The sequence below is a fragment of the Heterocephalus glaber genome, unplaced genomic scaffold (assembly GCF_053883595.1).
Source record: "Heterocephalus glaber isolate CG9 unplaced genomic scaffold, H.glaber_assembly_v1.0 deba00001481, whole genome shotgun sequence".
Taxonomy (NCBI): Eukaryota; Metazoa; Chordata; class Mammalia; order Rodentia; family Bathyergidae; genus Heterocephalus; species Heterocephalus glaber.
The window spans coordinates 3,576,999-3,600,456 of record NW_028258317.1 but is presented as its reverse complement, the minus strand read 5'-3'; the positions used below and the strand labels follow the sequence as shown (position 1 = coordinate 3,600,456).

At 38.0% G+C, this 23,458-nt stretch overlaps 1 long non-coding RNA gene across 1 annotated transcript; it reads right to left on the bottom strand.

Moving 5' to 3' along the window:
* Nucleotides 1-396: 396 nt before the first annotated feature.
* Nucleotides 397-19,750, bottom strand: LOC147825793 (uncharacterized). The gene is made up of 4 exons (XR_015439967.1): nt 19,602-19,750; nt 18,573-18,687; nt 8,906-8,961; nt 397-714 (listed from the first exon to the last, which is right to left on the bottom strand). It is a non-coding gene; the product is annotated as an uncharacterized LOC147825793 (long non-coding RNA).
* Nucleotides 19,751-23,458: the final 3,708 nt, after the last annotated feature.

Sequence of the window (23,458 nt, the reverse complement as noted above, 5' to 3'; positions counted from 1 at the left end):
GAAGGCAGGGTAGTACCACACCTGCCTCCAGGAGCAAACTCACCGATGCAGGGAAGGTGGTTCACTGCACTCAGAGCACATTTGTCTTCATGATTGTTCAGCAGTACCCCGATACATGTCCTGGGCATCTTGATCATGAAACTGGAATGAGTCTTCACCAAATCACTGCTCCTGCTCACGGGTAACTCAGAGCACAAGAGACAAGTCCTTCTATCTTCACCAGCCCTGGCCTAAGAAGTGAATATACAGCAGCTTTTTTTGGTAAAACTTGCCCCAAATCAAATTGGAAAACACCACACATGGGAAAAAAGACTGAAAAAATCTGCTTAAGTAGATGAGTAGAAAAGATGATTTGGGGTTTTTTCCTCCTCATCTACATATTTTTCCAAACATAAATATGTTAAGGACATTTATTTAAATTACTTAGGACATACAATTGTGAGTGCATAGACAGGCAAGATGGAGTGTATCTTTAGAATACAATACAGACTCCAGCACATCGGCCCTGCTCATCGCCAGAGCAAGGGTGCCAGCTCTGCAGTGGCATCCAGGCAGTGGCTCCTCTCACTCTCTCCACTCTTCCTTCTTCTCCTCCTGGAAGTCCTGGGACCACATCTCTTACTGTGCTCTTTGGATACTCTCTTTTTACTGTGGATGTGTGAGTTCTTCATGATCAAAAATCTTGTTAATTTTTTTGAACACAGGATACAACAACTACAAAACAAAACAATAATAGTAATGAGAACAACAGTAGAACTAGGGAAGAAGAAGGAACTAACATTTACTATCTACATCATACCATAGGAATCATCTCATTCTATCTTTACAACTGAAAAGTTAAGTGTGTGTATTTATATTTATATTTATACTATGCAAAAATTAGACACAGAACTGAGCTTGGAAACAAAACCAATCCCAGGGGCTATGTAACCTATCTCCTAAGGGCCCTGGGCTAGAAAGTGTGAAACTGGCCTTCAAATCCAGAGCTGTGTCTCTGTCCTGTATAGTACATGTAACGACTGATGACAGAATTTGGCATTAAATGGAATTATTTTAAAAATTAAACTATTAGGGCCAGTGATTTAGCTCCGTGGTTCTGCCGCCTGCCTCGCAAGCACAATGTCCCGAGTTGGATCACCGGTACCAAAAAAAAATAAAAAATAAAAAAATTGAAGTATTAATGGATCTTCTGGACATCCTACAGATCATATAAACATAAGGGGCAAAAAGCCCAGTAGTAAAGGATGGAAAAGTCAAATGCCTTTGGAGACCAGGCAGCATCTGTGGTGAAGTTGAAACTGTACGGCTGATCCAAAGGAGGCACCTGGGAGTCATCCCCACACCTATTCTGACTTCTTTAAAAGATCATCAGAACCTAATAGTGGGAACAGAGAAGTGTTGAGTAGACTTGAATATAACTATTTTTCTTAAGCATACTTAGCAGAGCACTTTGAAGATCTTCAGAGGAGGAATTGGAAGTTGGCATCAGAACCTGACTGACTATTGATCACTTGTTCTAGATATTTAGAATTTAATTAATATATAGTAGCATGCATCCATTGCAAATGCCACATGTGAGTAATTCTCAACTGATCCTCTTGTTTTCTTCGGAAAATCTGGGATACAAATATGCTTCTAATTGAGTACAGGAAACTTCACTCCAGATCCACAATTTCCTTTATGAACCAGCAACCTCAGGAAGCTTGTTTTCTTCTATGTGTCTCACATCAGCCAGGTGCCAGGTTTTCCAACTCAAGGTCTTTATGAGCAACCCAAGATAAATTCAGAGAATGGGGACTTACTAGTGTTATTTCTCAAAATTTGCTCTGAGGTCAGCTCTGAGTCCTAGATTAAATAACTAAATCTTTTTGTTTGCCTGCAAACTATATTAATTGAATAATTTTGTATGAGGAGAAATAGTTGAGATCTCATAAGGTTTTATCAAGTATAGTTCATTCCAGTTAAGCTGGTGGACACATGCTAGGTAATGTTGAAAAAGTTAATATGACTTTAATATAGCTATTTCTTTTAGAAAAGAATAAAGTAGTAAGTAACTAGGGCTAGTTAATCAAAATCATCACAGAGAAGACAAGTTTTGTCAGTGGTTTCATTACTGATCTGTTTAATTCAGAGAAAATTTTGAGAGCAATGTAGATTTCATTTAAATTTTTGCTCCTTTTTCATCTTTCTCTCATTTAGTAATCATTGAACTTTGCCCATGTGCCAGGCATTAAGTAATCAAAAAATGACTCAAAAGTGACAATACTCTCCTTGTATGAATATGCTTCCAGCATGTTAAAGAAGCTAACTCATAGCCTGATTGTGTGAGATTGTAATAGAAAGAATCTGGTAAGCTCCTAATTACTGTATCATTTAAAATAATGCAGCTCCCACCAGCTTCAGACAGTTTTCCTTGGTCTGAAGAATAGGTAACACATTCCTAATTGCACTTAGCAGTGCACATACTTAACTATCTTGAAATTATTATTTATCCACCTCCCTAATAAACAAGCATTTCTGCCAAGCAAAGGCTTTCCCTTTGCATTTTTTATCACAAGAGACTTCAGATATAAAGATGAAAAGATGCAAGATGAAAGTGCCTCATTCAAAAAAAAATAGCAATAAGTGCAGCACTTGGTAGGTATGAAGTATAAGAAGACAAAGGGTGGAAAAGAGGCTGATATATTGGAGCCAAAAATATAGGAAAGTATAGAATACAAAAATGAAGGGCTTCATGTTGTTGCATTACTTCATGAATGGAGATTCAATCAGGGATCAAAGACAATAAAATACTAGATGAAGAATGATTAAAACAAAAGAGTGAAGGGCCAGGAATGTAGGTCAGTGGCTCTGCACCTGCCTTGCAAGTAAAAGGTCCTGAGTTTGATCCCCAGTACCAAAAAACAAAACAAAACAAACAAACAAAAGAGTGAGAAATTCAGCGATTCCAATGGAGGAAAAACTATGTTGAAAAATAAATATAGATTTCTAGTTCAAGATTATCAGTTGTACATATGCATTGTCCTCTACTTGTTTTCAAAACTCAATTAGAACAATAATTTATGGAGAAACATAGAAAATGTATTAACTCAGAAGGATACAGAAAACAGGACAAAAAAGAATTTTGGAAGATGTAAAACAGATGGGTATTGAATTAGTAGACCCATGAAAGCTGAACTATAATCAAATAGCCTATAATTCTATATAAGCAGGAGAAATATGAACTAAATATAAGCAAGAAAAGCCTTAGAAGCCACCAGCTTACACTGCAGACTACATAAGCTTGGTAGCATTAGGTACCTCTGAAGGCAGGCCTCCCAAGAGAAAGACTGGTAGAAAGTATATTTAAAAATCAGAGACCCCAGAGTTTTCACCGTGCAGCTAAGGGACTGCAAAGTAATATCCTGGTAAAATTTTTGAAGGTTTCTTTGTCTTAAAAGGGTTAAAGGACAGATTGCAAAATACTGAGCAGAGTGGGAAAGTGGATGCCGAAGTATACATGTCACATATTGAAATATTCAGACTTTCTTCTCACATAGTTTCTAGGATGCAGGCATCTAGGCTTATACCCTCAAAGCAGGAGGCTAGAGGAGACTTTTGTAGGTAATGTAATCATTCTAAAGGAAGAAATCTGTAATTACTGACACTGGGGATTGAAGTGACCCAACCAAATAACCCTATAAAGAATCCCAACGACAGTCCCACCATGAACACAAAGCTTCTTAGGGTGCTACCTGTAAATATAAGTCATTGGGAGAAAGCATTGTGAAGTAGAGAGACTGAAAAGAATAAGGAAATGAGAAACACAGACTAAGTTGGCAATTGAAAATTTAAAAATACATATCATTAATATTCTCTAAAAGATGAAAGAAGAATTTGGATCAATGAAACAACAATAGTATTGCATAAAAAAGGAATAGAAGAAGAAAAATTTAAACATGAGAGGTGAAATAAAAATATCAAATAGGAGGGTTGCAAAAATTAAAAGAAGTCAGGAGAAATCATCCAGGAAAAAAAAGACAGATTTTTTTTTTTAAAGAACCATTTATGAAAGTTTAATAGCTAATAAAATAGAATTCAGGAAAAAGAATAAATAAAATAAGAAGGCAGATCATTAAAGAAATAACTCAAGAAATAAATTAAAGGATGGATTTTTAGGTTGAGTAGGTCTACACCATGGCTAAAAAAACACACATCAAAATATATCATCACACAATTTTAGATCACTGAACAAAAAAATAGCTCTAAAGTCTTTTAGAAAAAAAGGGAAGAAATGCTTTTGTACAAAGAAAAAAAAACCAGAGAGGTAACAGATTTTTCAAAACATTCCTAAAAGCAAGAAAAGAACTAATAATGAATTCAAAATTGATTTTGAATTGAGAATGTTGTATTGAGTCAAACCGTTCATTAATTGGGAAAGTAAAATGAAATGAGTTTGAACATAAAAGTTCTCAAAAATTATTAATTATGTATTTTTATTTAGAAAGCTTTTTGAAAAAGTAGACCACCAACAAGGAGGAAACCAAGATAGGAGAAATGGAATCCAGGAAAGAGTTGGTCCATCCATTGGATAGAGGCAAGAGGGAGGCCCCGAGATAATGGCACAGGAAGATCCCAAAGAATCAACCAGGTACTGGTGCAAGACCAATTCAGAAGGCTCTGGGGTATTTTTTCAAGATGAAATTAATAATTACCTAATGTGTTTGAATATATGAAGAGAAGATTTTTTTGAACTTGAGAAGAATTTGAGGATAAATTTGTGATATGTACTAGAAAAACTAAACAAAAGAAAAATCCTGTGGAAAACCAAGGCACTATGCAAGAAAGGAAATCTACCACATGATAAACGGCACATAGCACGTACATAATCATTATAATACAAATATTGATAGCTGATTGAACCACAATTAAAATACAGGTATCTTGTGCCAACAGGGGAACAAAGTGTGCTTGGATTAAGTAGAGCAGAGGGTGAAAGAAAGCTAAGATCTCATTTTCATAGTTAATTCATAATCCCTAAACTAAAATAAAGGTTAATTCATAATCCCTAAACTAAAATAAGTGGTATTATAACATGTCATTTAGACGATGTGGAGACAAGTGTGAAAGGAATGAATGAGCTAAAAGAATTGAATGTTACTTGCCTTCCAGGATTATTTGATTCTTTAAGAAATGCATGTGAATTGCACTGAGAAAAGTTAGAACCATATTTTTAAAAATGAACTTATCAAATTGTGGGGAGAGTAAGACATTGACCTCTATCTCCCTTGGTTCTCAGCGACTATGTCAGCCACCACTCTTGTTCTTGAAGGATTTAGTCCCTGGAACAATTTAACAATGTTTTATTTTCATGTTAGAGGCTTATAAATCATTGCTTTTGCGATTAAAATTACCCTGGAAGGTGAAGCTTGGCAGCCATGTTGTGTTTGCCTTAGCGAATCCAGTTACAAATGCTAAGCAAAGCTCAGCCTTTCCATTTGGTATTTGTGTTTACTCAGTCAGGTGCCATTTTATGGCAAAGCAGATAAGATCTGTTCCCAGGCCTATAACAGGTGACAAGTATATTATTTGAACATGTGGGAAAATTATTTAAATAAAAAATGCACAAGATTATCAACCCTCATATCACTCAGTTTAAACAGGAACCAAATAAATGTCACCCTGCCATCATGAACTTTGCAGCTTATTCCTGAAGTGTCCACAAAGGGCAGGGAGGGAAGATGTTGACAGTAGTTGAGAATTTACTTGGGCAGCCATGTAAAAAAAATAAAAACTGCAGCTTCATTTATCAGATGTTAATAAAATTTAAAGCACCATAATCCTATAGAATATTTAGATTTACCTAATCTGATATTTATTCTATCCCCAATTTTTAGGTAGAATAAAACAGCGTTTAAGCAACTTGTTTAAGTAAAAGAACTGAGAATCGAATTTATGTCTACTGCATTATAAAGCTGAATATCTTAACATTTATACCACATAAGTGAGAACTTATAAATCTCATTAATACAGTGGGGAATTTTATGTGTCTAAGCATAGGGGCATACATCCATACACACATATACACTTTGTTGAGAGAGGAAAATTATGAGAATACTAGAATGTTCTGTACATGCTACTTGCATCTGTCACCCATTGGTACTTTTGGAATTTCTAAAGTAAATTAATTTACCAAGGATAAAGCCGAGTCCATGAGCTCTCTTCGTAACTAGACAGCTTTGACCCCAAATATCTACAAAAACACTGAGTAATCTAGGCTGAGAGGTGTGGAAATTTCCTAATGCCTGGCTAGAGACAAATCCGGTGGCATATTCTCCTCTGACCACTTTTCTAACCAATGATGTGCTAAGGCTGCCTGTACTGGTTTGTAAGAGCCAATGGCTAAATTTTCAGAAATTTTGCTAGCCAGGTGATGTCAAGTTGATAGCTTGAAATGAGCCATGATGAAATACTTTTACCACAGAATTCAGCCGATTCTACAAATCAGCGCCCTTCCTTTCTCTTTCCTCTTTCTTTCTCCCATTATCTCTCCTACTCCTCCTCTCTCTTCCTCCTCGCCCCCTATTCTCCGCTCTGATTGTTGTTGAGCCTCAACCAGCCCATCACGGCCTAAAAAGGTCCCTTGGCTCCTGCATTCAACCACTCTCTAAGCACAATCCAGTTCCAAAAGAGCAACTGCTCATTACAAGTGCAAAAATACTTTCCCAAATCCTACAGCAGTACTGATCTAAGTCTTCTGACCCACACTTTCTTAGAGCAGGTCTATGAGAGCTTCTGACTTTTCTAATTTTGTTCTAGCAGATTGGAAGGAATGGGCAGTAAAAGAGAATGAGACAGTCAATAATGGCTGGGCTGCTTCCTGGAGCAGTAGCTTCTCCCAGTCTCCTCTTGCCTTGCCACCTGCTTCTGGCTTCAGATTTTTAGCCCTTTGGAATTTTCATAGAAAAAGTACTACTTCCAAGTACTGTGACTCAAATACTTTGACCTTGACTTACCTTAGGGATTCCTTCAAGTGGGGAAGCCTCAGCTTTCCCAGGGAGCTTCAGTGATTTGCTGCACAATTAAAAGCAAATCATGTCATCTATTTCAACCACAGTTTTGTTTGTTCTAAAATAGATTTTTAACACCACCCTTTTAAGAGATGCTGTGAAAAACAAATGTCAAAGTCCCTCATACATTGCTAAGCAAGACAAACAAAAAGGTTGCTGCTATTATTGTTACTGTAAATATTATGATTATGGATTTTGGTGCTTCATCAGAAAGGTATTTGGAAATCTAAAAGACCCTAACAGGAATTTCACCATCTATCTCAGGCGCTAAGGCATCTATCTGATGAATCTTATAATTAACTGTAGGCTCAGGAAAACAGGTTTTCTACATAGCCAACATGCCAGAGTTAAAATTAACCTTCTCTTCCATCTCCAACAATTCGAAAAGCTCTTACGGTACTATGCTTCAACCTGTGTTTTGTGATCCAGTCCTCACCAAGGTCAGATGTTCCTGAGGGGCACACATGACTCGCAGCTGGATCTTATTTGCTAGCTCATCCACTCTTTTTGCTTCGCAGTCTTTCATAGATGGTGCTTAACCTGGGGGCTTTGAGTCCCTGATCCTTTGATTTCCCTAGGATATAGCTTAGGTTTACAAGGCCATTGTTCTCACAGAAGGCTTCAGGCAAAGGTTGCTTTCTAGCTCTTCGTTTCCGGTAACCAAGTGATGGGGTGGGAGCAGACTTAGCATAATTACTTTTCTCATAGACCAGAACACTGCTTGTATTTTCCTAAGTCCTTTTGGTAGATAACGATAGTACCAGGGAATAGCTGGGGATAGAAATGGCCAAGATCAATTTCATGTTCTCCATATGACTTCTTCTTCCAAGTCAACACAAACAAATACCTAGTGGATGACAGAGCAACATAATTGCTGCATAGAAGTAGGTAGCTTCATAAATCCTTATCCCTTAAGTAATCAAAATGCCACCTGTCGACATTCTCTGCATAAGAAACCTAGAGTTGCTGCTTATGGAAGCCATCCTCAAGCAGGTGAAGGACTGTAGTTCAGAAGAAGTGGAGTTAGTGTTTAAAACTTCAACAAGTGAATGGAAGCTCTAAGGAAGCAGTTAATGCTCTGCTAAAACAGACCTCCTACCTGCTTAAGAGTTCAGAAAATCAGATTGCTGAGGGGTGTCTGCACACAGAATTTTGAATATCTTTAGCAACTGACTTCAGAGTTTGCCAGTCACACCTAAATATGTTTATGTTTCCCACAAGGGACCAATATTCATGAATAGAGAATTTATTTAAGAAGAATGATATTTTTAAATCACTAGAATTCACCATCTACTGGGCCTGGAAGCAAATAATTTCTACTTTTCTATAGTCAGTCAAAACCCTTGAAAACTTTGTGACTAATTCATGAAGAAACTTTACTGCTTCTCTCCTTTGTGTCACAGATGGTTTGCTGGCTGTGTTGACAACAATGCCTGTTATATAAGTGTAGTCTGGATGGGTGAGTGCGCGCGTGTGTGTGTGTGCGTGTGCACATGCATATGCACGTACATAAAGCAGTGGATGAATTTCCCTTTTAGTTTACTGCTTGGAAAAATTTTATTTTTGTCAATGTTATAAAAGTATACACTTCCTCTTATTTAGATAATGACTACAGTAAAGTTACGACTTATTTCTCTTTGCTTCAAAAGAAGGCTAACAAAAGATTTTGATCAATATAAATAGTCCTCACCTGAAGAAACTATGAATAAATATAATTTTTAAAAAATTATCCATTTTTCCTTCTTCTGTGAAGAATCTGAGATAGCAAAGTTCCTGTTGGAAATTTGGCAGTAATTGAATGAATAAATGAATAAAATAAATAATATAAAGATAAATTTGCACATAAAATATCTTACTGATCTGGTCTTTCAGAACTTCAAGCTGAAGATGGTCTCTTGACTGTTGTGGTTGCCTAAAGGAATAGAAAAGATTGGTACATATTTTAAATTTGTTATCTTGTAGTTTTAGAATAAAATTGGACAATACCTGTATAGTCTTTAGTATACAAAAATATTGTCATATTCAAGAAGTTTCTGTTCAAATTCTTAGAGAACAATTATAATTTTTATTAAACAGTTTGCTTTTATAGGGTAAAAACAAACATCCCTGTTTCTTGAGAAAGAAGCACATGTTCCTTTTTTGACGGGTAATAAGCATGTCAAATATACTATAAATTAGCAACTCTCAGCCTTTGCTGTCAACAGAAAGAAGAATATGAATTTTAGAGTAGCTTTGTGACAGAAGATGGGTGTCACTTTTGTCAAACAAACCAAACTGTGCACTAAAACACTCTTTGTTTGACAAGTTTTTTGTCATCAACACATCTTGATTAAATTATCGTCATGCAAAACATGGACTCAGCAGTGCCAACACCAATATTGATACTGACCTCACCTTGGCCACCCAGCAGAGAAGAACCTTTTCCTTTTATTTACTTGCTGCTTTCATTCATAAACAAGGTCTTGTACATATTTACTCTCTCACTCTCTAGTGCTCATACCCACAGATACTGCAAATAATCAGGCTATCACATTCCTCAATATTTTTTCAGCTCTGACTAGCTTTCTTATTTATAAGATAGGCATTCATGTGAACAATTCAAATCCACTACTGACAAATAACGATCATGCAAAAAATTAATTTGCAAGATCACTTCCTGTGGCTTACATGAGGCCTTCTAAGACAAAGAATTTAATTTTATGAGTAATGCTGTCTTAGTTACTTTTTCTCATTGATGAGACAAAATATTCACACCCAAAGTTAAAGGAAGGAAGGTTTACTTAGCTCACAGTTTGTAGAGGTTTCAGTTCATAACTAGTTGACTCCAAGATAGGGTGGCATGGCAGAAGGGTGTCACAGAGGAGAAACAGTTCACAGCAGGCAGAAGGTAGGGAAGCAGGCAAGGGACAAGACATCCCTCTTTCTGTCCCTTATATTGTATCTAGGCTACCCACCCTCAGGACAGGTACCACTCACATCCTTAATCCTAGTTCCCTTAATCCTAGTATTGCGCCATGAATCAATCCCAGTGTCACACACTCTAGATCCAGCCACCTCTGAAAAGCCCCACCTATGATTGCATGAGGCTTGAGGGAACATCTAGACACATGGCCCTGGCCCTCCAAGGACTCATGCATATCCCTCTATGCAAAAAGCAATTAGTCCATTGCTAAGAGTTGACAAAGTCCTAACACTTTCAGCATTGCTGAAAAATCTAAATCCAAAGTCTCCTCTGAGATTTAAGGCAAACTCTTAGCTGGGAGCCCCTGTGCAAATGAAGAGAAAGTTAAACACTTCCAATATACATTGGCACAAGATGGGCATTTCCATTGTAAAAGGTACAAAGAGGGGTACAGAAAGGAATGGGAACAAAGTAAGTCCAAAATCCAGCAGGGCAAACATTAAATTCTGTACTTCTGTGTCAGATATTTTGTGATCCTCAGCAATCTATGGTAAGTTGTGAACTTCAAAAGTCTTTGGTGGCTCCACCCTTATGGCACTGCAGACAGTTGTAGCTCCCAGGGCTTCTCTCTTTGGCCAGCTCTGCTCACTCCTTGGCGCTTTCCTCAAACGATGAATGCTTCTGGCTTCTCCAAACTTCTGGGGTCTCCACTGCACTTTCAGCTTCACACTCACAGCTTCACATGCTGCCCTCTCAGGAGCACACTGCCTAGCCTCCCAGGCCTTCTTCTGAAATCCGGATGGAAGCCTTGTTGACCCCACAACTTTTGCCTTCTTCATGCACCTAAAAGCAGCACCACATGAATGACGCCAGGCCTGCCACCAGCTGGAGCAGTATCCAGGCTTCCTTCTCTCTCTTGGCTGTAGGGGTTCTGTGCCTGGATTGCTGAGCAATCTGAACCCAATTCAGAGGAACAAATTCTCTTAGGCTGCCACTATTCTGGAATATGGTGCTCTGGAGCTCTCTTCTCAAAGCAAAGTCTCACCTTCCCAGCCTCAGAGTAATACTGATGAGACAACTTACGTGCCTATGTATACCTGATACCTTTATAGAATGTCTTTTTATTAGGTTAATCAACAAAATAATAATATTGGTTCAAAATGCATCTGATATTAAGTTATAGACAGAATATTCTTTTTGTACAGGCTATTTGACTTAATATCAAATAATTTAAATTAATATATATGAATACTATACTTGCAATTTAAACTTAGGGTAATTATATGTCAAGATGAATATCTAGCTAGTAAGAGATATAATTGTATTTTCCCGATATAATTTTAGAATCCAATTAGCCAGAGGATGAGGTGCCAATTGCTACATCTGACAGCAGACACCATGAACCATAAACCCTAGAGAGCTAGAGGTTATTCCTTGGGATGCCTCGGAGTAGAATAGCACTGCAATATGTAGGGGCCCCCATTATCTCCTTACGTTGCTACAGGGGCAGCTATGAGACCCTGGCCAGGTAAAAACTAAGAAAGACAAGGTAAAAACTAAGATACTGTTTTGCCCAATGTAAAGATGAAGGGATGAAGTGATCCTAAATAACTTTGAAGCTAGAAAACCTCAGGCAGTAAGTCAGAGTCTCGCGTACCTCATTTGTAAGCAAATTATATCTACTACCATATTGAGAAGGTCAATGAGAATGTATGTAAAATGTTTAATACTATAGTTGAAGTTCAATAAATATTATTTTCCATTCTGAATTTAAGATTAAATAAGCCTTACCTCTCTTCTCAGCCTTGCAGGAGATAAATCGTCTCTTTTGCAAATGATTTTAGTGCAAAAGGCACTGGGCTAGGAGACTAGGATTCTGGGCTCTGGTCCCAGACACTAACCTCTGTGAGAATTTGGTCACCTCATTTCCTCCCTTTGTGTTTGTTTCACCATCCATAAAATGTGGCCTTCACAACTTCACTTGTCTATGTAGCTTGGTCACCTTGGGCCATTCTGGGCTCCTGAGAGTCTTCCCTAGTACACTCTTTAAGTGGATATTTTGCTATTGTCCTTGTCCTTATAGGGTCCCTTAAAAGAAGTTTTTACTACAGAAAGCATTGGTTCAAATTAGTCAGAATTTTTTCAAGAAACCTAGAATAGAGATATGCAAAGCTTGAGAGTAGGACAGGAGAACCAAGAGACCCATGTCAATTACGTACTTGATTTATGTCCATAAGTTATCTTTGTTCTTCTTCTGGTTCACTCCTACACCTTGTCTGTGATAAATACCTTTGTGATTAAACTCAAAATGATGTCATAAAAAGGAGATCTTCCTTCTTATTCCTCCCAGACTGTGACCAATATTCCTTCTTCATCCCCTGTGCCTGGCCCTAATAACCTTTTAATATATATTTGTTGAATAAATGAGTATAGATTAGCTACTATTATTTTTAAATTAAAATAACAGTGATTTGAAATAATAGATACTTTTTGGTATTGCTCATGTAAGTGTCCAGGGGAGTACATTGTCAGTAGCCTTCTACACAGTGATACGTGATACGGGGATCAAAATTTCTTCCATTTATGACATTGCTATTTCTTTTATGGCATTGCTATTTCTTAGGGACTTAGAATCCTCCATTCGATTCTCTCAATTAGGTAACCAGCCAGACAAGAGAGAGAAAACCAAGACTGTCTTAGGGACCCTAGGAGGCAAGCTTGGAAATGCCGTACAGCATATCACTTTTCCTAAAGTTCTTTGGCCAAAGCTGTACACATGCTAGCAAGCTTACAGCAAAGAAAACTGGGAAATATCATGCTGTGGATCCAAGAAGAAAATACAGCTTTGGAGACCACACAGGCAGTCCTGACACAAATTATATGTGCACTGTACTGTAAATTTATGTTTACGTGTTTGTTTTCCCTTCTAGAATAGCAACTCCATGTGATAAGAAAGAGTGTCATATCCATGGTTGTGTTCCTGTCACCAAACACGAGATGGGGGCTTGAGGCAGATTTGCTGAGCTGAAAGCTATTCTAGGAGCCCATTTCCTTAAATATCATCTACTCAGGGAGCTGGGCATAATTACCATTTCCCAACATAGCAATCATATCCTATTTGCACATAATTTACAGATAGACTGGCATCTCCCTCACACAGAGACAATACAAGTCAATTCAACCAGCATTTATAGTGCATTTGCTGTAAGATGAGCATTCTGGTATTAGATATGAGAAAAACTGAATTACTCCCTCCAATTTCAGTCCTTGAGTGCTATAATAAGCCATAGAAAAAGCAGATTAGTTCCTTTACCCAGACTAGAGTGAGTGAGAAGACAAATTTTGAAGGATGATAGGAGTTTCCCAGGCATAAGAGGGTTTAATATATATTCCAACCAAGTGGAGCAAGATACACAAAACCCAGTGGTATAAAGTAAATTCACAGTGCATTCAATAATGCAAAATTCTGGAATACAGAATAAAGGAGAAGTTGTGATGAAAGAAGCCCCAGCTCAGGTAGATTAGGACAATTATGTACAGGGCTTTGTATGCCACCCCTTAAAGAGTCTGGAATATATCTTAAATATTTATGCACTGCATAATGACATTTTGGTTAATGATGGTGGTCTCATAAGATTATAATAGAATTGAAAAATTGCTATTGACTATGGGAGTCATAGCTGTTGTAAGGTCATAATGTCATAGCATGTTGCATTACTCACATGTTTATGGTATAAACAAACCTGCTGTGTGCTGCCAATCATTTAGAAATTATAGTACCTATAATTATATAAGAACGTAACACTTGGTAATGATAATAAATAACTGTTACTAGACTATACTTTGATTGTTATTTTAGAGTGTACTCCTATTTATGAAAAAAAGTTAACTGTAAAACAGCTTCAGGTAGGTCCTTCAGGAGGTATTCCAGAGGAGACATTGTCATAGGAGGTGACAGTCTTGTGTATGTTATTGCTCCTGATGACCTTCCAGTAGGACAAGACAACGATAGTGATGATCCTGTCACTGTGTAGGCTGAGGTTAACGTATCTGTGTCTTAGTACTTGACAAAGAAGTTTAAAATTGAAAAAATATTAAAACTCTTACAAATATAAAAAGCTTCTAGAAAAAGGATATGAAAATAATTTTGTGTAGTTGCACAATGTGTTTGTGTTGCAAGCTAAGCATTATTACAAAAGAGTTAAAAAAATTTAAAAGGTTATGAAGTAAAAATTGACATGAAGTTAGGGATCAATTTATTACTAAGAAAAGAAATTTTATAAACAAAAAGTATAGATTTAGTGTACAGTGTTTATCTTTTACAGCAGGGACCAACAATGTCCTCAGCCTTCAAACTCACTCTTTACTCACTGACTCACCCATGGCCACTTCCAGTCCTGCAGCCTCCATTCATTGTTTGTGCCCTAATTTTTATACCTTTTATACAATTTTTTCACTTATCTTTTCTATGTTCATATATTTTAAGCTACACAAACTTATGATTATGCTGCAATTACCTGCAGTATTCAGTACAATGCCTTGCTGTATACATTTGTAGCCTCTGGAAATAAGCAATACATACAGCCTGGGTGTAATAAGCTGAGACACCCAGGTTTGTGTAACTACACAAACTCTATGTGGTCCATGCAATCATCTAACAGTTTTCTCAGACTGCATCTCTGTCACGGATCCATAACTGTGGTTACAGAGGTGAATAGTCCTCCACAGTGAGTTGTATATTTATTAACTCAACAAATAATTATTGAGTCACTAGTATTCCTCTGAAGAAACGGGTGATTAGCAAAACAAAAAAATTATGCTGTCTGTCCTCAGGAAACTTACACAGTTCAGAGAAGGTGTTAGAATTGCACTGAGAGCTTTTCTAAACGGTTTCCCTAGCAGAGAAACTTTATTTTAGAGAGTCCATTACTTATGAGAGCTTGAGATCTCTGACATGTTCTGAAGATAAGGTGGAGAATCACTAAATTAGGTGGAGAGGGTCTAAGTAGAGGAAGAACAAGATCTATTTTACAAAAATTTCTTTGGCACTAGTGATGAGGAAGGGCTGAGCACTAGACAAGTGGACCAGGTGGAGCGTGAAACTTTGATATTTGGAACTTCCAGCGTCTGAAAGGAGCTAAGTGTATGTTCTGTCTTCTCAAGAAGCTAACCCAAAGGAACAAGGATGTTCATTTTGGAGATATTCAATCTCTTGCAGCTCACATAAGCACCAAACTTAGTGTCATTGTCATCGATAATGAACAAAGTCTTCTCCCAAATTCAAACAGTCACAGGAGAAAACTCAGCCTCTAGCCACATCAGTAGCTCCTCGCTCTCTCTAAAAATAAACTTCAATGGAGCTGCTTCTCCTCTGTGTCCAAGAACAAGAAATAGAATTAATGATCATTTAACTAGATTTACTTTCATGGCATAGAGGTTCTCTTTTTTGTTGGGCCTCCTATCAAATGTCCCTTTTCTTATCTTTCAGGCGGCCTCTGATTTGGCTGAGGCTATTTTTATTTCAGGATGACAAAGACAGTCCTGTCGAGTAGGATGTAGCTAAATTTATTACCAACTCTTACAACCTGGATTCTTGGACAAAATGACATTTTCCACCTTTTCTATTGCAGCTCATGGACTGTCCACCTTGCAGGACAGGTCACCTCTGGTTCCTTCTCTAAGAGTTTTTATTAGTCAGCTTTCTCTTGCTGTGACAAACCCTAATCAACTAAGAGCAAGGAAAGATCTATTTTGCCTCTCCATTTCAAAGTTTTCAGTCCATAGTCAGTTGGCTCTATTGTTTTTGGGCCTGTGGGAGGCAGAAAATCTTGGCAGAGAGTGTGTGGTGGACCAGAGCTACTCTCTTCATGGCAGCTGGGAAACAAAAAGAGAGAAAGGGGTTGAGGTCCCAATAACATCTTCAAGGGCCATCCCCAGGGATCTACTGGCCCTCAGCTAGGCCCATCTCCTAAAGGGTACACTGTCTCTTAGCAGTGTCACAGGCTGGTGACCCAGCTTTTCGCATATAGATCTTTGGGAGACTCTAAAGATCCAAATAAAAACGGGGTTACTGTCTCTAACTTCGGGGAAATCGTTAAGCTACCATCTATATATTAACATTATCCTTTTGGTTAAATCACCTTTCCTCTTGAAGGCCTTTTTCCATTCTACAAACTGGTGTCACATTTTTGTCTGGGTATATCTTTTTCTTCTAGAACCTTCTACCACCATAAATAATAACCTTTACACTTTATTTTTTGCTTAGCTTATTACCGTTGAGGTAGACAAGAGATGGGGCCATGTTTTACATGTGTATTTCCCCATTTTAAATATCCAATACAATGCCTAAATTGTTAAAGGCACTGGTGTATTAATTGATTTAATTTACTGAATGCTGGCAAAATGAATGATGACTAAATGAAGAACATAAAGGAAGTATACAGTAGTCATCCTGCCTGCATTAAAATTTCCAGATTAGCTTTGGGATTTGAAAGAAAGGCAGGACACTCATTAATCCTCTGACACAAGTTTGGGACTGAATCTTTGTTTTGCCATTTTGAGGATGAGAATACAGAGGTCAAGTCTGCACTTTGAGTCAGTGGTAGAGCTGCCATTTCACTTTGCATCTCTCAGATGTGAGCTCAAGTTCTTTCCCCTCATGAGGCCACGTTGCCTCTTTTCTGGTGAATGGGCAGAAACAGCACCTTGTCTACTTGTATACTTCTTTAGAGTGTCAAATATACTTTCACAGCCAGACCTGTCTTGGTGCTGGCATAGTAGCTGTCACTTGCGGGATGCACTGAGCCCTCTGCTTTGTGACTGAGCCAGCTACAGGATGCATAGCCAACAGCTTCCAATCAAAGGAAATCCTGTAAAAACAGCTTCAGCAATCTCCTGGGGACTTTCCCCACCATGGTCCTTGGCAATAAATAATACACGAAAGGAGATCTGCCCATGCCAAGGTGGACTTCAAAGAGGGTGTGGCCACAGTATCAGCACCCTCCCTTTGCCATCTGTGTTGTCTGCCCATTCCAGAAGTTAATTCATAGAGAGGAAGATGAAGGGAATGCCTGCTTCCCCTGCAGCTGATTCCTGGGAACTTTGAGCCTGTATTAACTAGGAGAGAAGAGCATTTTTCTTAGTCTTTAAAGAGCATTTTCCCAGCTCCAAGCCTGAGAGCTAGGCCTTGGACTAATGCTTTGAAGTGTCCTGAGCTGGTCCCAAACAAGCGCAAACACAACAGAATCCACTGATCAGTGCAGCAAGACTGAAGGATGGAATCCAAAGCATGAGCCCTGAGAACAGAAAGTCCCAGCACTTGCTCTGTGCAAGTTGCCATGAGCTCCAGCCATGCATCCTGCAGTCAAGGATGGGTGGCCCCAAGCAGGGAGCAGGAAACTCTTTGGCAGCCTCCCCTGCGTGCTTTGCCTGCTGACAAGAGCACACCCTGGCCTTGGTTATTGCCCTTATAAAACAGCTCAGGGAGAATGCGAGCCAAATGTTTTAAATGTGCCTGGAAGAAAAATGTGAAGTATGATTGCACGCAGTAGAACATTACAGTACAACTGCAGCAACACGCAGCACGGCTGCTAAGGAGGGGCCCCGAGGTGGCTGCCACTGCTTCTCAGGCTTCCTGTGGCTTCTCTTCCCACTGCAGCAGTCCCACTGGGGCAGGCCTGCCCTGATATTCACTTTGCCACAGATTCTGAAAAATGGGGGCTTTGGGGACCATGATTAGAAAGACATAAAATTTCTCAGAATTTTTTCAACTAGTTTGCAAATAAATAGAAGTGGCAATTAAAGCCCATGGAGCCCATCAGCAAGGTCTAGCTTTTCTTTGCAAAATTAAGTTTCAATCCCATGTTTGCAGAAGAGAGAGTATCGATATAGGATGTCTTCGGTATTATTGCTTATTCTACCAGGCATTGCCCTAAGTATTTTTCTCTGTATCTTATTAATCTCTAATTTAGAAATATTATTACCTTCATTTTAAAGAAAAAAAAAAAAACTGTGGGAGTTTGTGAGAATCGTCTACCCACAAAGAGTTGAAAAAGCATTTATCTCCTGCCCTGACCCCAAAGCCTAGGTTCTTTTCATTGCACCAAAATACAACTTGAGTAGCATAAAAAGAGTATATTCTATTTCTGGGCTGTTTGTATGCACTTTTTCTAATAATTCTAATGAAGAGATTCAAAAGAAATAGAACAATGTTCAAGTACCTCCAAAAGCAAACCTGTATTTCCCTGCTTCGCTGTGAAACACTAGCAACATTATAATATCAAGAAAAGGGCAAGGATACCTGCCAATGACATAAATATTTATTATTTTCTTGGACATGTTAGTTAATAAAAAGAATCAGAAAAAAGCAAGAACCAGGGGAAAATATGAAATTACGATTTTTTAAAAGATTGAATGTAAGGTGTAAGCTAAGGAAAATTAACCATAAAAATATTAGGACTAATAAGAAAGCTCAAAAAATTAGCTAAATGAAGTTTAAAATATCAATAACTTTTTGTATAACAGCAATATTCATTTAAAAAGCATAATGGAAAAGGATTGATCATGATTTTCTTAAAAGATAACCCCCAATAAAAATGTACTAAAAATAAAACCCCAGGTACCTTTTTTTTTTTCCTTTGGTACTAGGCATCAAACTGGAGACCTTGCACTTTTGAGGCAGATGCTGGAACCACCGAGCTAAATCCCTGGCCCATTGCCAGATACCTTTGATGCCATCTATTTTAAAAAAACATAAAGTTTTATAAAGACTCAAAGGAGGATTTTATAAAATCAAGAGTGGTTTTTATTTTCCAGATGAGACAAATGAATAAGTACACAATATCTTCCTAAATTAATATATAAGTTTACTATGATAGTTGTGCACTTTGTACATTAGGAAAACAGTTGTACAGTTACTCAGAAAATACTAGTAGGTAAGCAAAATAGCTAAGGCCATGTTTAAAACAAGAAAAACGACAAAGAGTTTGCCAAGCAAAAGATATAGAACACTATAAATATTAAAATAGGATCACATTGTCATAAGTCTGGGTAGTTCTATCAGTAGAAAAAACAGAAAGTTCTAGAACAATCATAAAATAACATAGAAGCTAATGATGATAGTGGAAGTAATAAAATTCAGTGTAGAAATAGTATAATATTCATCAAATGGTATTGACAAAAGTGGCTAAAAATACGGGAAAAGTAAACATTTCATTTTCATCTTGTATTTATCAATTCAAATTCTGTGTATTCTATAGATCTATGTGGAAATAAAACAACTATTAAAAATTAAAATTACAATTAATATTTCATTTATATTCAAAGTATAGATACCTTCTAAAAATAAATGCAAGAAATAAAATAATAGCTTTATTAATCACAAATAATTTTGTACACTAAAATACAAAGTAGTAGGTGAAATGACATATGCATGTTTAACAGATATGAATAAAGGTATAATACTTTTTAATATATATGGAAATACAGTTATAAATTATTTTAAAAATCTCTAATACTCATTGTCATAGCCAACCACGATTATAGCTATATATCAACCTATCCTAATCAAGCACCAACACAGATGTATCTGTCTATAAAGGTCTCACCTCTAGACATGACCCTATGTAAATGTGGCCAAAAGCAATACATACCTATTTCAAAGTGGAAGAAAAGCATTTGGATGACAAACATTTCGCAAATATTCAGCCTGCTAGTAATCAACTTGGTCCGGGTACTATTTTTAGCAATGAAATTCACAGAAGGAGAGGGAGGATAAGAACAGTTAACACTGGTGAGAATAGACTCTACACAGTTTGTGGAGTCAAATGATTTTCAAAACCTTTCTGGAAGGGCATCTGATAAGATAAATTAAAAAGTCCTCAAAAGCACTCCTAACCTATAATGCAACTTTTAGGAATTCACATTGGAGAAACTCATACAAATGTATTCACAAGGAAATTAATGAAACTGCAATGTTCCATATTTAAATAAAGATAAAAGTAAAAATCCAAAACATAGTTATGGTAGGCCAAATGATACCCTCCCACCTCTAACCAAGGCATCCAGGTGCCAATCCTCAGAATATGTGAAGGTGTTACCTTGCATGGCAATGGTGACTTCCCATGTGTGATTAAATTACAGGTGCCCACAGGGAGTGATTATCCTGGATATTCGTGATGGGCTCAATGTAATCACAAAGGTCCTAGTAAAGGGGAACAAGGACCTCCTTACTCCTAGTAAAGGAGGTCAGTGTCAGAGCAGGTGATGTGACAGTAGAAACAGAAGAAAGAAAGAAATTTGAAGACAGAGAAAGAGGAAGGAGGGATGTGGGGCCAAAGCCAAGGAATATGGGCAGCTGAAGAAGACAAAGAGTAGATTAAGCACCAATCCCTTTAGGAGGAGCACAGCATTACCACTTTGATTTTAGCCCATTGACACTGACTTAAGCCCTCCAAATTGCAATATAATAAATATGTGTTGTTTTAAGCCACAAAATTTGGATAGACTCTAACAGGGGCAATAGGAAAGAATTCAATGAGCTTCAGAACATCTCTAAAAATTATATTTGCAAGAATAATGGTATGGGATTATTATCAAGGTAAATGATATTTGACAAGTATTAGAAAAGCTGATATTGACATTAAAGCACAAGTTTTAATTATCACCGAAATTAGACAGATATGGCATTCCAAAATGAGGTACCAGATCAAAATGCAAATTTCTCAAGGAAAAGGTTATAAAAAAGTTACATGACACTCTGGAAAGCTGAGGCAGGAGTACTACAAGTTTGAGCCTAGCATGGGCAACTCAGTGACTTAGGAAGACCTTGTCTCAAAATAAATTAAATAAAATTTTAAAAAGAAAACAGGGATGGGAATGGATCTAAGTATGAAGGCTCTGGGTTGAATCCTCACTATTGAAAAGAAATGAAGGAAGGAAGATTAAAAGAAGGGAGAGAGGAAGAGTGGAGGAGAGGAAGGGAGGGGATAGAGGGAAAGAAGGGAGGAAAGAAGGAAGGAGAAGGGAAGGGAAGGGATGGGGAGGGAAAGCAAGCCAAAAGGAAGGGAGGGAAGGAGGGAGGGAGAGGGAGGGAGGGAGGGCGAGAGAGAGAGAGAGAAAGGAAAGATGAGAAGAGAAAAGAAAAATGTTTATATGACTCTGTAATCCCTGTCTATGGAAGACTATGGAAAGATCCAATTTTGGAAATCAAGAAAGAGGAACGAGGAGAATTTCTTTGGAAAAAATTGTTGCTGTGATGTGAGTACCCTTCATGTGTACCCACAAAGTGTTTAAGAGTGTTGTGTGTGTGTGTGTGTGTGTTCAGGATGATAGTCCTTGAAATGGATTTCACACCTGTTGGGAAAAGTTTTGACAGGACTACTCAGAAAATCTAATATAAGTTGCTTGTATTTGAGAGTCACCCAGGAGAAATCTCAATTTCAATGGCGAGGTCCCGCTGCATACTGTTCTGATGGTGGGTGTGAAGACAAGAAGGTTGCACTAGGTGGCAAACTATCCTGCAAAAGTGGAGGATGTGTTCTTCTATGGACCAAATATCATGAAGGAGTGAGAGAGAAACTGTGTGGGGTTTGAGTCTTGTGCAATAGGACTCCTGGAGGGTGACAGGACTTCCTAGAGAGAAGCTAAAAGTAACATTGGATAACCAAGGGCTGAGTGAAGAGCGACTAAGAGCTGAAGAAGGCCGGTGCACTGCCAACATCCAGAGAGCTGCAGATACAAGCTCTGGGAAGGCAAGAGCATCCTGTAAACACAGCAAAGGTCAACAAACACATTGACTTTCAGTATCTTCTTAATGCAGAGAGAAACAAGCCCGTGGTATCTGACACATGAGAAACGTCCAGCTCTTCTTCTGACTCCAACCCTGGAGGGGCGAGAAATGGACAAAAAGTGAAGGAGGAGAGCACAGACTGTGAATAAAAAACAACCATACCCTTCCTTAGGCATTCCTATGGCAGCCAGCCTAGAGGAAGAAGTGATTTGTGATTGCATTTGCTGAAAAGGGGAGGAGGGGTCATCAGATCTCTTATCAGTTAAGAGTGTTCAGAAAAGTCATGGAACTGTCCAGTTGTTCATTTAAGGCCAGAGAAAAACTGTGGCTTCTATTTAACCCTAAAGAGATAGCAGAAGAGATGCATTAAATTTGCTTTGTGAATATAGTTCAGAGTTCCTCTTATCTATGACACCAGTTGCATTATGATTTTTCAGTGGTAGAGAGAAAAGAAAAACAGAACAGCGAAAGGGAGGAAGGGAGAGAGAGAGAGAGGTGGGGGGAGAGAAGAAAGGGAAGGGAAGAAAGACATCAAAATGTTAGAATAGTTATTTTGGGGTAGACAGGCAATACACGGCTTTTCCTACTGCTGCATTTTCTTTCCAGTGTTTTCACACGTATACCTTTATAATCAAATAAATGATGTTTTCATGCATCTACCCCCCTCCAAGTGCAAGATCTCATCCTTGGTACTTGCATAGCATGTGGCTTTACTAAGGGAGAGTTAAAAAATGCTTGAGACAGATAAAAATGCAAAAGCTTGGGCCATGAAGTGACTAGAGTAACTTCTCTACTCCTAAATATGATAGTTTGAGATTAATGTGTTTAAAGGAGCTTTCTGTACCTGATACCAGAGACTTCTTAATCTTAGGCTGATGCTTCTTTATAGAAAGAACCCACACAGTGCAGCGGACAGGAAGCTGTTGATCCGTAAGCTACTGGTGGCCAAAAAATAAACTGGCAGTTTTTAACTTCAGTTCGTAAAACCAGGGTGGTAATGGGACAGAGGGCACCCAGAGAGACAACAGTAACAGAGATAACAGACAGTGCAAATTTTCTAAGTAAACGCAAGTATTACAGAAAGCATTTCTTATTAACCCTTTTCAGCTACCACATCTATACTAGAGCACAGACGTGTGAAAATATAAGTAGTAAGAGAAAAGTAATTTGAGAAATCTATACATCCAAAAGGACTCCTGGGAGGGTAAAGGGTGTAAAGACAGATTTAGTGTTTGTCTTATTGTAGGTGCTTCATAAAAGTTAGTTTTTGCCTCTTCCCAAGCCCTTTTCTCTACTCCAGGCCCCTTCTTAAACATATGGGCTCTTCACTGGGGTGGTTTGGCACCAGATGTGTCCTCATCTCTGCTTTCTTTATTCTATTTCAGACTCTTGGGTGAATTGTCATGCCTGATATGGTCGATTTCAAAGCCAAGTTTAGACGATGTGAATAATTAAAATCATGAAATTTAAACTCTCGAGTGAAACATTTCTGAGTCCTGCACACAGAGGAAACTTGAATTGGACGGAAGAAGCCAAACCGCAGCCAAACGAAAAAGGCTAAAACTCCAGCATTTTAGGTACCACAGAAAATTAAGCACAGCAGGCAGAAAGGCAGAAAGTTTACTTTGAGTCTGGGCCAAGAGTGAGCCAGGAGGAAAATAAATAAGACAAACAAAAACTCTCTGATACAATGTCTTATTCAACTAAGGTTTGGTGGAT